Source organism: Rhineura floridana, chromosome 5 (genome assembly GCF_030035675.1).
Source record: "Rhineura floridana isolate rRhiFlo1 chromosome 5, rRhiFlo1.hap2, whole genome shotgun sequence".
Lineage (NCBI taxonomy): Eukaryota > Metazoa > Chordata > Lepidosauria > Squamata > Rhineuridae > Rhineura > Rhineura floridana.
The window spans coordinates 164,123,432-164,136,577 of record NC_084484.1 but is presented as its reverse complement, the minus strand read 5'-3'; positions in this window follow the sequence as shown (position 1 = coordinate 164,136,577).

The window sequence follows — 13,146 nt, the reverse complement described above, 5'->3', positions numbered from 1 at the left end:
TTTTTAAAAATGTGTTTTTAAATTTGTATATTTGTTTTTAATGTCTTTAATTGTTGTAAACCGCTCAGAGAGCTTTGGCTATGGGGCAGTATATAAATGCAATAACAACAACAACAACAACAATAATAATAATTTAGGTAAAAAATCCTATTTGCATCTCAGCAAATAGCCTATTAACCAGAAATGGCGCCCCCCCTTGCCGCGCAGCTGACGAGCGGGGCTAGATTGCTGATGGGGGTGAAGACGCTGCCTCCATCTTTAAAGGAGGCAGCGTCGCGCATTGCGCTTACGTCAGAGGCGTGACGTGTAACGTGAGGGGCGGAGATTGCAGGACTATTTAAGTCCAGCCGCCCCTCCTATCTCCCTCTCTTTTGCTGCGAGACGACACCCACCCCATCCTCCCTCTTTCATGGTGTGCCTATGGGGTCGCTACGGGGCCGAGTAGGAATTTTTATCCTGCCCACCCGCGTTGGCGGGCAGGATTTTTTGCCTACTCCACGCTATGGGATGGGGAGGGAATCGGGTTAGGGGGTGTTGTGTTTAATAGGCAGATTCGGCTTATTTGGCTAATTGAATCATCCAACAGGTCATGCCCACAGGGCTATATATTTAAAACCAAGGCGGGAAGGTGCGGGAAGGGAAATAGGTAAGGACAGCTAGGTGGCCCCCTTAGGCACCTTTGGAGGTGATTGGCAGTTCCGGAGGGCCTGTCTCTCAGGGCTTTACAGTTCTAGAGCAGGATATCGGCTGCTTCTGGGGCCAACTTATCCTCATCTACCCAGGGGTTATACGGTCCCGGGTGGGGATGATGTGGGAAGGCCCCCCTACTCACCTGCAAGGTGTGGCTGGGGTAAAGGGTAAGCAGATGGGCTTGCCCTTGCCCCAGCAGGGGCTGGTCGCCCGAGAGCTGCGTGGTAAGCTACTTGCTTATAGACAGTTCCCGCACCTAGGTTTCCCTCTGCAGGTCACTTTAAACTGGGGTTTTTGTTTACTGTAATTTAAATAAAGTGGCCCTTGTTCAACCCAAGCTGATGTCTCTGTGTCTTATTTCACCCCTCAGCTGCAAAGCAAGTTGCCCAGGCAAAAGATTCCTTACTGGACGTTGATGCCTATGAACGATTTAGACACATTCCTCAAAGGAGTTTGTTGAAAATACGTTCCCCAAGGACTTAAAATTACTGGAACATAATTGAAAAAGACACGTTATTCAAAACAGGGTTCAACTAATTTTCATGTATGTATGTGGTTCTTTCTGTTTGTAGGAAGGTTTCATGATAGGAACTGGCTTGGCTTATCTCTTATCTTTGATATGCTTGATTTTAGGGGAGAAATTCAATTCAGTTTGCATTTAAATCCAAGCGTACCTAATTCACACTTTTTGAAGCAATATGAGAACCAAAACTGCGGACATCTTTCAAAAGTTGCACTTCTTTAAATTTTGCAGTGCAGTTCTCCAGCCAACTAATGTTTATTAAAATGTATATACTAGTGGAAAGTGTGCATATAAACACCTATCTCAATGAAAATAACATACAAAAGCACATTATATTAGGGGAAATTGTTTTGAAAAAATGTGTATATTAAGGAAACTTTCATGCTAAATGTGTATATTAGGAGAAATTCTGACCACAATGCTGAATGTCATAAGGATTCTTTTTTTAATTGCAAACTGATGTGGAAATGTGGAGAATTGAATTTAGGACTGGAAAAATGAGAAATTGACAGAAACTGAAATAGATCGATTTGCCCATCCCTACTTACTTTCTATGTGCAGGGAATGATATGCTTCCTTTCTAGTTGCAACACTTATGATCTGCTTGCCACTGGGGCCTGCAATGAGATGTGGCAGTGTGGAGTCCTTCTTCAAAATATTCCCTTTCCACCGCCCCCACTTCCCCCAACTGTCAGTTAGCATTCCATGACCATTGATCATGCGTAGTCCTCACTGGGCTGTTTTAAGGTTTCCCGTATAGGTTTTCGTTTCCTAAAGAATTCTTGGACTTAGGTCAACCTTGGAGTTACCCTAAGTCCAGTAGAGGCTGGTCCATTAGGGCAAATGGGGCACTGCCCCACCAAGCCCAGTCTGCTCTCAGCCATCTCCCACCAGCTTGCCTGCTTACAATCAGTCTAAGGAGTGGCACTGGCTGTCAGTTTCCTCCTTCTTAGCGTTGCCTTTGTAGAATTCAGCAGGGAGGAGGCCAAGGACAAAACTAGAATTAGGCTGTGAGCACACTAGTCGCCTACAGCAAAGTGCTTCCATTGGCCACACCTGGAGGGGCAACAGATTGATCTGCCAATCAGTTGCAAAATCTGTGTGAAGCTGATTTTTTTAAAAAAGAAATGCACTTGAGCTGATCCCACCAGATTTTACAGTAAAAAGGGGTGGGGCTTGATGAGTGTCATGTGCCCCTGTTTTCAGAAAAGAGAGGTTATTCCACAACAGACTTTATCTGTTCCCTACTTAGAATCTGGAGAGTTGAAGGTCCAGTTCACAGTTTGCACATGCATGCTGTCACTTGATGACTGCCACGAAGTGATGATTTGCACATGCAAATGAGTTATCACAGGTCAAACACCACAGATGAGATATCACAGGTGACATACCATAGACCGGACTTCAATATCACCTCACAGCAATATAAATACAATGTTTTTTAAATGGAGTCAACGCACACATCCAGCTGTGAGTTATGTGCATGCATGTGCAAACCAGCAAAAAAGAGTGGCAAAAGGGGTATTTTTTTTCACACTTTCAACACATGCAGGGTGATTATGTTGATTTTATTAGACTTGTTGCCTATTACCCAGAGGTCTCTAGTCAACTTACACACATTAAAAATATAAATATAAATACATAGTATGATAAAAGCAGAACAAACAATACCCATAACCTCCATAACAATTGTGATTATGGAGCCTGGCATGAAACTAAGAATAATAAAATCACACACATCGTTATGTCACTGGTAATTAAAAAGTTCTTTATTAAAGAAGCAGATTCAAACCAGTTTCAACATAGCAAATTATATAAGCCTGTTAGAGCACTTGGATGTTATTTTGCTGAAACGTCTGTACATGTGGTGCACAGTAATGCCATGTGTCATCTTTGAACACCTAATACAACTTGATGAAGTATGCTTATAAATTAAGATGGTAGGCATGATGGTAGTACTCAGGATTAATTATGTGTTTTAACAGTCCAGCTAGCGGTTGCTCCTTTGATCATCCTGAACAACTCTTTTGCTGTAAGGGTCAAATTGAATCAGCCTTGCTCCACGGAAGCACCTTGGACAACTCCTTGAAAGTTTGGACTAAAACCTGGAGCGGATTCTACTGCCCCACTGACTTGGAGCCACCAGCCGTCACTGGAAATAAGATGTAACCTTGTATCAGAAACAGACTTAAATGAAAGAAAATGGGGAAAGTTTCTTCCAACAAACCAGGCTTGGATAATACAGCAAACCCTTGATTAAACATGTAATCAGGTTACAGCGGGAGAAGGAGACAGCAGGCAGACAGCCTCCATCTCCTTCTCTCCTCCCCCCACCCCGCTACCTGCCCTGCCTCGTCCCAGAACTGTCCAAGTAAGCTGGGGTAATAATACTGACTAACATCATGAATTAAGATGGAAATGAAGCATAATCTTTCCAATATATAAAAGGGCTGCAATTTATTTAAAAAAAAGATCAGTCAGTTCTCTAGACATAGCATCTAAACTCTGTCCAGTTGGTTCCTGTTAACAATTGAAGAGCAAGCCAGATTCCAAAAAGGAAAAGGCACTATAGGCCAATATTTAAATCCTCACTGTTGATATCTAAATATATACAAACAATATGTCAGCTTTTTTTTGTGGCATTTACAGTTCTGACAGCTCACTGCCTTTGACCATAGATACCAGTGTGCATTACATTTTTGGATACAAAAAATGATAGGTTGATTTTATTCTTGATTGACATCCTGTACACCAGGGATGGGGATCCTGTAGCCCACTACCAGACATTGTTGAACTCCAGCTCCCATCAGCTCCACCCATAGAAGTCTGTGCTGACTGGAGGTGGTAGGAGTTGGAGTCTACAACATCTGTAGACTCCACCTTGGCTATTCCTGTTTTTAAAACTCTTTGCCGAAGACTCAGTGTCTCCCCTGAAGAACATCGGTTGCAATGTAGGCTGAGATAGGCCTCCTTTCTGCAAAGATCACTGTGCACAAATCCTGCTTCTTCTGCCAGTTAAGATTATAGCAGTTATCAGAACACTATTATCCCCCCTCCCTGTCAAAAAAAACCCTTTGTGGAACAGTTATCATTGGTCAAAATGGCGTGATTGACTGTGATGTGACAGCTGAAATGGCACTTTGTGAAGAAAATTAGAATGCCAGAAAACTAATTGTAGACAGAGCAGTTGGCAAAGATACCTTTTAAGTTTTGGGGAGTATTCAAACCATCTTTTCTTTTTTATTAGTACCATCTGTTTGTAACATATCATATCCAGAAAATATATTTCTACAAACTGATGCCTCCTTTATTTAGAAAAGTGCATATGTGGCTATTTTTCCAGAAAACTTTTCATCCTGTTCTTAGAAGCAGAGTTGCTTTTGCAGAAGAAATCCTTCTAGGAGTGCATTCACAGAATGAAAAGTTAGGAACTAAGCCTACGCCCTTGGAATAACTCAAGGATTTAAACAGTGCTTCTATGCAAGGAGTTAAAATATATTTGACAACACCATATATTACATTCTTTCTGGCTGTTATCTGTGATGATGCTTCATGGGTTTTTCCATGGCTAACATGGCTTGCTTGAAAACGCTTTGTTTTCTGCTGACTTTGAAACATTTTCCACCTACAAAAACTGTTTGTAGAAATAGATATGTAAATTGAATTGCTTTCCTATGTCATGGAGACCATTTGATATAAGTTGATGTGTGGATGCTCATTGATCTTCCTGCTCAATTTAATGAAATTACATTGTGGGGAAAATGCATTTCACCTCACAAATAATTGGGGAAAATGACTTCAGACTTTGGGTTTGCACTTTGTCTGTTCTCTAGAGTAGCCTTTCCCAGCCTGGTGCCTAATCCCTGATTATTGGCCGTGCTGGCCGGGGCTGATGGGAGTTGTAGTCCACCAACATTTGTATGGCATCAGATCTGGGAGGGCTATTTTAGACTTAGTTTGCCTGGAACCACATTCCAGGTTCATTTTTAGTGAAGTCATCACTCAGCCAGATTCCAGGCAGTGCCCTAGTCAGGGATAATGGTATTTACATCACACCATGTCCACTATCCCCGACTTTAAAGTAGTTCAAAAATGCCTGTTTCTTCCTCTGTCACAGTTACACAACACGGTACTAGGATCTGAGCCCCCAAACACAAAATTACTCATTTGAGCCACAGTTTTCTGTTCAACCAGGCACCAAGAAGGCAAGGCAGCTGGTTTTCCCCAAATCCTGGGAATTGTGAGTAATTAAAATGGTGGCAAGATCCAGATGCCTGGCACTGCTCAGACTGCCAGGCCAGAAAAAAATAAGGGAGATCCAATGCAGGTATCAGCAGTGGGCCCAGTCATGGCCCTGGGGCTCTGTCAGATGTCAAAGAGCGCTGGGTACGGATTCCAACCCTGTACTGGTCTATCTTGCTTAGTTGCCTTCATCCAACAGAAAGTGCTGTTGGAAAAGGCTCCTGATAGAGTAAGCAGACAGAGGCAGTCCCCTTCCAGAGCTACAATTCCTGCAATTTGCAGAAGGGCTGTGGCTCAGTGGTGAAGCATCTGCCTTATGTGCAGAAAGTCCCAAATTCAATCCCTGTCATCTCCAAGCAGGGCTAGAAGAGACTCCTGCCTGAAACTCTGGAGAGTTGCTGCCACTCAGTGTAGACAATACTAAGCTAGTTGGACCAATGGTCTGACTCAGTAAAGGGCAGCTTCCTATGTTCTTAATTCCCAGAATTCTGTGGGAACAGGGATTGATCCAGGGGTGTAGTTGTCCAGGGTTGTGGGGGATCATGGACCCCTTACTCTTTGGGGAGCAGGGTCCCAGCTAGATCCCTATGTATGAGTCAATCAGCATCAAAGGGGAGCCTGTTAAGCCAATGAGAAGAGCCCTTGTCCTTTCATGCTGATTGGAGCCAATCAGAGTGAAAGGAGGTGAATTAGCCACAGAGAAGACTCTTCTCAGTAGCTAACACACAGCCTCTCATTTCATACTGATTGGCCCTTAGGACATCTGTTATAGTGGAGTATGGAGTTGGAGATGACATGGAGATCAAGGGAGATGAGGCAAAGTGGGAAAGTGGTGTGGGTGTCAGGGGGTGTAGGGTGACTATCATGAAGAAACCCTGCACATCTGAATTTGCTACTACACTACTGGATTGATTATACCACTCTGGGAATTGTAGCTCTGTGAGGGGAATAGGGGTCTCCTAATAACTCTCTGCACCCTTGACATCGTTCTCTGGGGGAAGAAATGATTGTTAAAGTGGTATAAAAATGCTTTAAATGTGTGGATGTGGCCTATGTCAAACCATCAGCAACCTCTTTCTCATGGAGCTGTCCTTCCTCTTCTAGATTAGATCTATTATATGTATTCATTTTCAATCCTGCCATTCTACTAATGAGTTCAGGATGCCCTCTTTTTATCCTCACAACAACCTTGTGGTGTAGGCTCGGCTTAAATATAGTGACTGCCCCCAAAGCACCAGTAAATTTTGGGCGCCCCCAGACTGCCAATATTTGTGGGAGGGATCCAAGCACATACTAGGAAATTTAGGTTTGTGCAGTTAAAGTGGATTGAAGTGTTCTGTCACTCTAACACAACAAAATCCACTTTAAAAACAACAACAGACTTTTTGCTCTTAGGGAAGTCACTGGGAATTGCGTTGAAATGTGTGGAATGAATGAATTATTAGCGGGAAGACATATTCACAGCCTTCAAATAAATCAGGATGCATGCTCAATAAAGACTGGGTAGCATCTAATATCTGCATAAACTTTGTGCAAGCAAATTACAACGAATATTTGGCAAATAGGTCATCTGAAGGAGCCCTTTGTGGCTGAAAGGAGACTGGAACCTGAGCCTTCTCAACTAAAGTCCAACACGTCCATTCTGAGCCACACAGGCTGTATTAAAAACCAGACTTTGTGTCACAAGAATTATTAGTGATCCATCAGGCATTAAAATCAGAAATAAGAGTGATTTATTTCTGCCAGTGTCCTGATTTATTTAATCCCTTTTCTTCTGTGCAATAAAGAGAGGACAGGATATTTGGGGACAAAGAGACATGACAACATGGTGTTGAAATTGCTGACACCAACCTTGCTGCTCATGATGTGTGTGCATCTCCAGTGGCCTGAAATACCCTCCATTTCTGGATGTATCATCCAACAAAGTTTTTTTCTTCTTCATTCCCTCTTGCTTCAGTTACACTTTATGAATCAATACAAATATGTATATATGTGCATTGGAGCACATCCTGCCATTGCTCTCTGACTCAAAGCTAAAAGTCCCCTCCAACTATCAACAGCAGGGGTGGAGAACCTTTTAAAGCCCAAGGGCCACATTTCCTTCTGTGCAACCTTCTGGGGGCCACATCCCAGTGGTGGGTGGGGCCAGAGGCAAAAGGGGGCAAAGCAACGAATGTAAATTTTACCTGGGCTTGTTTTGCACACATTCACACACCCATTTCAATCCTTCCTCTAGACAAGCAAGAGGCATTATCAAGAGCAAGGGCACAGTCTAGCCAGGCAAAAGCACCCCAAAAAAGTCAGCAGCAAGGCTGAGGAGGGAGTGGCCTGTGCTTCATGTGACTCTGTTTGTATAATGAAAGAAGCAGCTCTCAGCTTGACATGAAAAGTGTACTTTATTTTTAAGTCAGTCTGAAATGCCATAAAGTATTTACAGGGCCTGCAGTTCTCTCTCTCTAGTAGTCCCTCTGCTAGCCTTCCTGACTCACTTCCTGTTCCAGCTCCATCCCCTGTAGGGTTGCTAGGTTCATGGCCTGAGACTGATCCTGTATCTTTAGGAGAAGAGAAAGTGAGCCAAGTGCAGGTGTTCTTGCAACACTGTAATGGGAAAACCACAAGGTGGGATTCTCCCTTCCCCCTGCACAACTTTTAAAGATACAGAAGACCTCTTGGTTGCCAGGCCTGGGCAGTCTCAGGCCATGAACCTGGCAACCCTCATCCCCTGCTACCGCTGCCTTTAGTTTAAGCTTCATAACTATTGCTACAGGCTGGAGAGAGTGCTGAGGACCAGAGAGAGAGGCCTGGAAGGCTGCATTTGGCCTCTAGGCCTGAGGTTCCTCACTCCTGATCTTCAGTCTGCTTGTTTGTTTGTTTTCCCTAACCATGTTTGTCCCATATGCCCTAAGCTGAATACTTTTCCATAGAACTATTTGGCTTGGTGTCAAAAGTCATTTGAGGGCCAAGCGTTTGGGCCAAGCAGTCCTCCCTCATCCGTCCCTTCTGTGGAGTGATAACTCTTCTTCTTTAGCTACACTGTCCTCCTGTTGGGCACAAGTTTAGTTGTGAAGCGTCTTACCAGCTGCTGGGAATCGCGGGCAGGGAAAGCACAGCCGCATTCAGGTTCTGCTTGCAGGCTTCCCATGGCCGTTTGACGTGGCCACTGTGAGAACAGAGTGCTGAGACAGTGGAGACTAGTGGCTCCAATGCCAGTGAATCAGCTCTGAGTTTTAGTCCAAACTTTCAAGGAGTTGTCCACTTGTGCTGGTCTAGGTGGGCTCATGGCCTGATCAAGCAGGGCTCTTCATGTGTTCTTATGTGTGACGTGCCTGGCTTGGTTTAAGCCAAAATTGCCTGTTACTTTGGACCCAAGGAACTCTGCCTTCATGTTGGGTAAGAAGGAAAGTAAGAAAAGGTCATGTCCTGCCTTGGCTTCCTAGTTTGCAAACCCACATTAAACCAGAGTTCCCCATGCCAGGTTCTTTGCACCAGAGCCAGTGTATGACGGGAGGTGGAAGAGGAGGGGTAAGCAAGGCCAGCCCCAGACTGCAGCAAGCCCTTGGGCTCCAAACTGCTGTGGGCCCTCGTAGTTAGTGCTGCTGCCGGGGGCTTAAATTTGCTCAACCGCATCAGTGTGCTGTGCATGCACACTTGCCATTGCCCAAGTTGGCGGTGTGTGTGTGTGTTGATGCCCCCATTGCCATCTTGGGTGATGGCAAGCATGCGTGCACTGATGTGGTGACGGGGAAAGTGGCATGGCCAGCCCACACCGGCAGCAGGGTGGTGTTGCCTGGGAGGTGGCTTCTGCTCCACAATCTGCACCAGGATCAGGGTGTGGGGTGCACACTCCATGATCCAATGCTAGTGTGGAACTCAGAGCAGGAGCTACACCCACCCAGCCCCAACAACAGGGGCCCCTGTCAGCCTCGGGCTCTTAGCTAGTGCCTAATCTGTCCGCCTGCTGGCACTGGGCATGGGGGTAAGGGGAATGGCTGTTGGCCTCACTGTTCATTCATGGCTTCATTAATTGTGGCTTATGAAGTCTGGAATGATTGGCCACATCTGCACCATACATTTAAAGCACTGTGATTCCCCTGCAACAGGCATTGTTTCCCTCAAAGTGTCCTGGATCCTGTAGTTTTTTAAGCATACTGAAGGTTGTTAGGAGCAACAGTTCTAAGAGTAGTTTATCAATCAATCCGTCTTTCCTCGTGAGGTTCTCCCAACAACTCTCAGCACCCTTAACAAACTACAGTTCCCATGATTCTTTTGGGGGAAGCCATGACTGTTCGAAGTGGTCTGACTGCTTTAAATGTATAGCTCAGATAGGGCCATTGTTCAAAACAAACGAATATGCAAGCATTTCTTGCCTTTGTAAAAAGCAGCACGTTTTCAAGCACAGAATGCATGGGAAAGAAGCACTAAAATATGTGTTATTTATCTTTGTGGGCATTAACATATCTTTGTCATGTATCCCAGACTTGTGAGAAAGCCCAGTGATAACTTCTGCATGTGAATACAGTATAGAAGGAGGGAGTGTCAAGAGCTTTTAGCTAAATGGAAACAGCTTGTCATAATGTGTGAAGGGTATCTAATTTAATTAGAATTATCCCCCTTTTAGAAAGAAATAAAATGAAATAAGATGTGGGGAGTTTGACCCAAATCATGGAAGAAGTCAGCACAGTATGTCGTAATTGTACCCATCACAAGACTCCTACCAGACTGGAATCACTTCTTATCACCGTATCAGAAATGCTACTTACCATTTTGCTAAAAGCCAGCATCAACCATCCCCTCAATACCTAGGAAGCCATCTCTCATTTTGGGGGGTTTCTTTTCCATGGTTTGTCTGGCTTCATCACGTATAAAGCCGTTGGGTGCCTTTGTGCCAATCAATGATTCATTCATTCTCAGACAAATTATGCCCAAACCCTTTCTCACATAAACGAATCTCTATTAGTACAATGATTAATCAGGCTTTTTAAGAAAAGGCACTGTTTTCTCCCTTAGATGTTATAAAGAATGCAACAGAGTTTGGGCCACACCTTTACACTGAGACAGTGTTGTTGCCCATGGGCACAGAATATGCTACTAAATCATTATACGCACTGAATCAACATAATTAATCTGCTGTAGTAAAAGAAAACCCACGGTCTCCTGACATGGTATGTGCTGCATTATGCACCAGTGACTTGCATCCAGACATGGCATCATTAACTGAAAGCAGCTGGATTGTTTACAAGGTAAAGAAAGGAGTGCCACATCTTTCCAAGCTAGTAACCTGTTTCCCGAATGAACAGGTTACCTAGTTCTGATAAGATCTTACCAGCACACTTCATTATGCCTCTGAATGCTTGGAATTGTGAGGGGAGAATGCTATTGCACTCATGCCTTGCTTAAGGTCTTCCCAGTTGGCCACTGCAAGAAAAGAACGCTGGACTAGACAGGCCTTTTGTCTGATCCAGCAAGGCTCTTCTTCTTCTTCTTCTTCTTCTTCTTCTGTATTATTATTTATTAGACTTGTTACACGGAAGTCACCAACTGACTTACAGCATATTTAAAAACAAATATAATTCAACACATTCCTACAAAACCACATGCAATTCATAAAAATATACAAAGCAACACGCATACCCCAGACAGCCACAGGAAGCTTGGGCAGCAAAGACATCATCAGTCTCTAGTCCAAGGGTTCCTAAACTGTGGTCCACACACCACTGGTGATCTGTGAGCATTCAGGGGACTTGCGGCATGTCTGCAAAAATGCAGTTAAAAATCATACAGCATCCCAAGATTTGGGAGATTTTGATTTCAGAGCTTCTTAAACAATGCAGGAGGTCAGCATGTGGACAATACAAAATGGACAATTTTTATGCAGTCTGGTTCCTTTTCTGAGCGACATTAATTGTTATTCACATGCTGTACTATCTCCAATAACGCATGTCTCCCTATGGAGAGGTTAGGTCTGCTCTCAAGGCAATGTTTCTTTATTAAAGTTTTTATATGCATTTGTATCTACCGGTACATTTTTTCTTCAAGGCAAAGTACTGGCCAAGTAAGTGTGCTGTCTTCAATGTGATTTACTATGTGATAAAATGTACTCCACTGTTTACGGTTCATTTTGGGGTTTTTGGCCCCTTTGGCAAAGAGGTTTACAGGGTCATAGAATCACAGAATATGGAACAGTAGATTTAGAAGGGGCCTATAAGGCCATCAAGTCCAACCCCCTGCTCAATGCAGAAATCCAAATCAAAGCATTCCCAACAGATGGCTGTCCAGCTACCTCTTGAATGCCTCCAATGTCGGAGAGCCCACTACCCCTCTAGGTAATTGGTTCCATTGTTGTATGGCTCTAACAGTTAGGGTTTTTCCTGATGTTCAGTCAAAATCTGGCTTCCTGCAACCTGAGCCCATTATTCCGTGTCCTGCATTCTGGGATGACTGAGAAGAGATCCTGGCCCTCATCTGTGTGACAACCTTTCATGTGCTTGAAGAGTGCTATCATATCTCCCCTTAGTCTTCTCTTCTGCAGGCTAAACGTGCCCAGTTCTTTCAGTCTCTTCGCATAGGGCTTTGTTTCCAGTCCCCTGATCACCCCTGTTGCCCTCCTCTGAACCTGTTCCAGTTCGTCTGCATCCTTCTTGAAGTGTGGAGACCAGAACTGGACGCAGTACTGAATAGAGGGGAACTAATACCTCACGTGATTTGGAAACTATACTTCTGTTAATGCAGCCTAATATAGCATTTGCCCTTTTTGCAGCCACATCGCACTGTTGGCTCATATTCAGCTTGTGATCAACGACAATTCCAAGATCCTTCTCACATGTCGTATTGCTGAACCAAGTATCCCCCATCTTATAACTGTGCATTTGGTTGCTTTTTCCTAAGTGTAGAACTTTGCATTTATCCCTGTTGAATTTCATTCTGTTGTTTTCAGCCAATGCTCCAGCCTATCAAGGTCCCTTTGAATGTTCTTTCTGTCTTTCATGGTATTAGCTGTGCCCCCCAATTTTGTATCATCTGCAAATTTGATGAACATGCTCTGTACCTCCTCATCCAAGTCGTTAATAAAAATGTTGAAGAGCACTGCGCCCAGGACCGAGCCCTGTGGTACCCACTCGTTACTTCCACCCAGTTTGAGAAGGAACCATGGATAAGCACTCTTTGAGCATGATTCTGGAGCCAACTATGGATCCATCTAATAGTTGTTCCATCCAGCCCACGTTTAGCTAGCTTGCTAATCAGAATATCATGGGGCACTTTGTCAAAAGCTTTGCTGAAGTTGAGATATATTACATCCACAGCATTCCCACACTCTGCAAGGGAGGTTACCCGATCAAAAAATGAGATAAGATTAGTTTGGCAGGATTTGTTCTTCATAAATCCGTGTTGGCTCCTAGTAATCACTGCATTGTTTTTAAGGTGCTTACAGATTGACTGCTTTATAATCTGCTCCAGAGTTTTTCCAGGGATTGATATTAGCCTGACTGGTCTGTAGTTCCCCGGTTCCTCCTTTTTGCCCTTTTTGAAGATAGGGACAACATTAGCTCTCCTCCAGTCATCTGGCACTTTACCAGGCCTCCATGATTTTGCAAAGATAATAGACGGCGGTCCTGACAGCCAGTTCCTTCAATACTCTAGGATGCAGTTTATCGGGCCCTGACAATTTGAATTCGTTCAAAGTGATTAGGTAT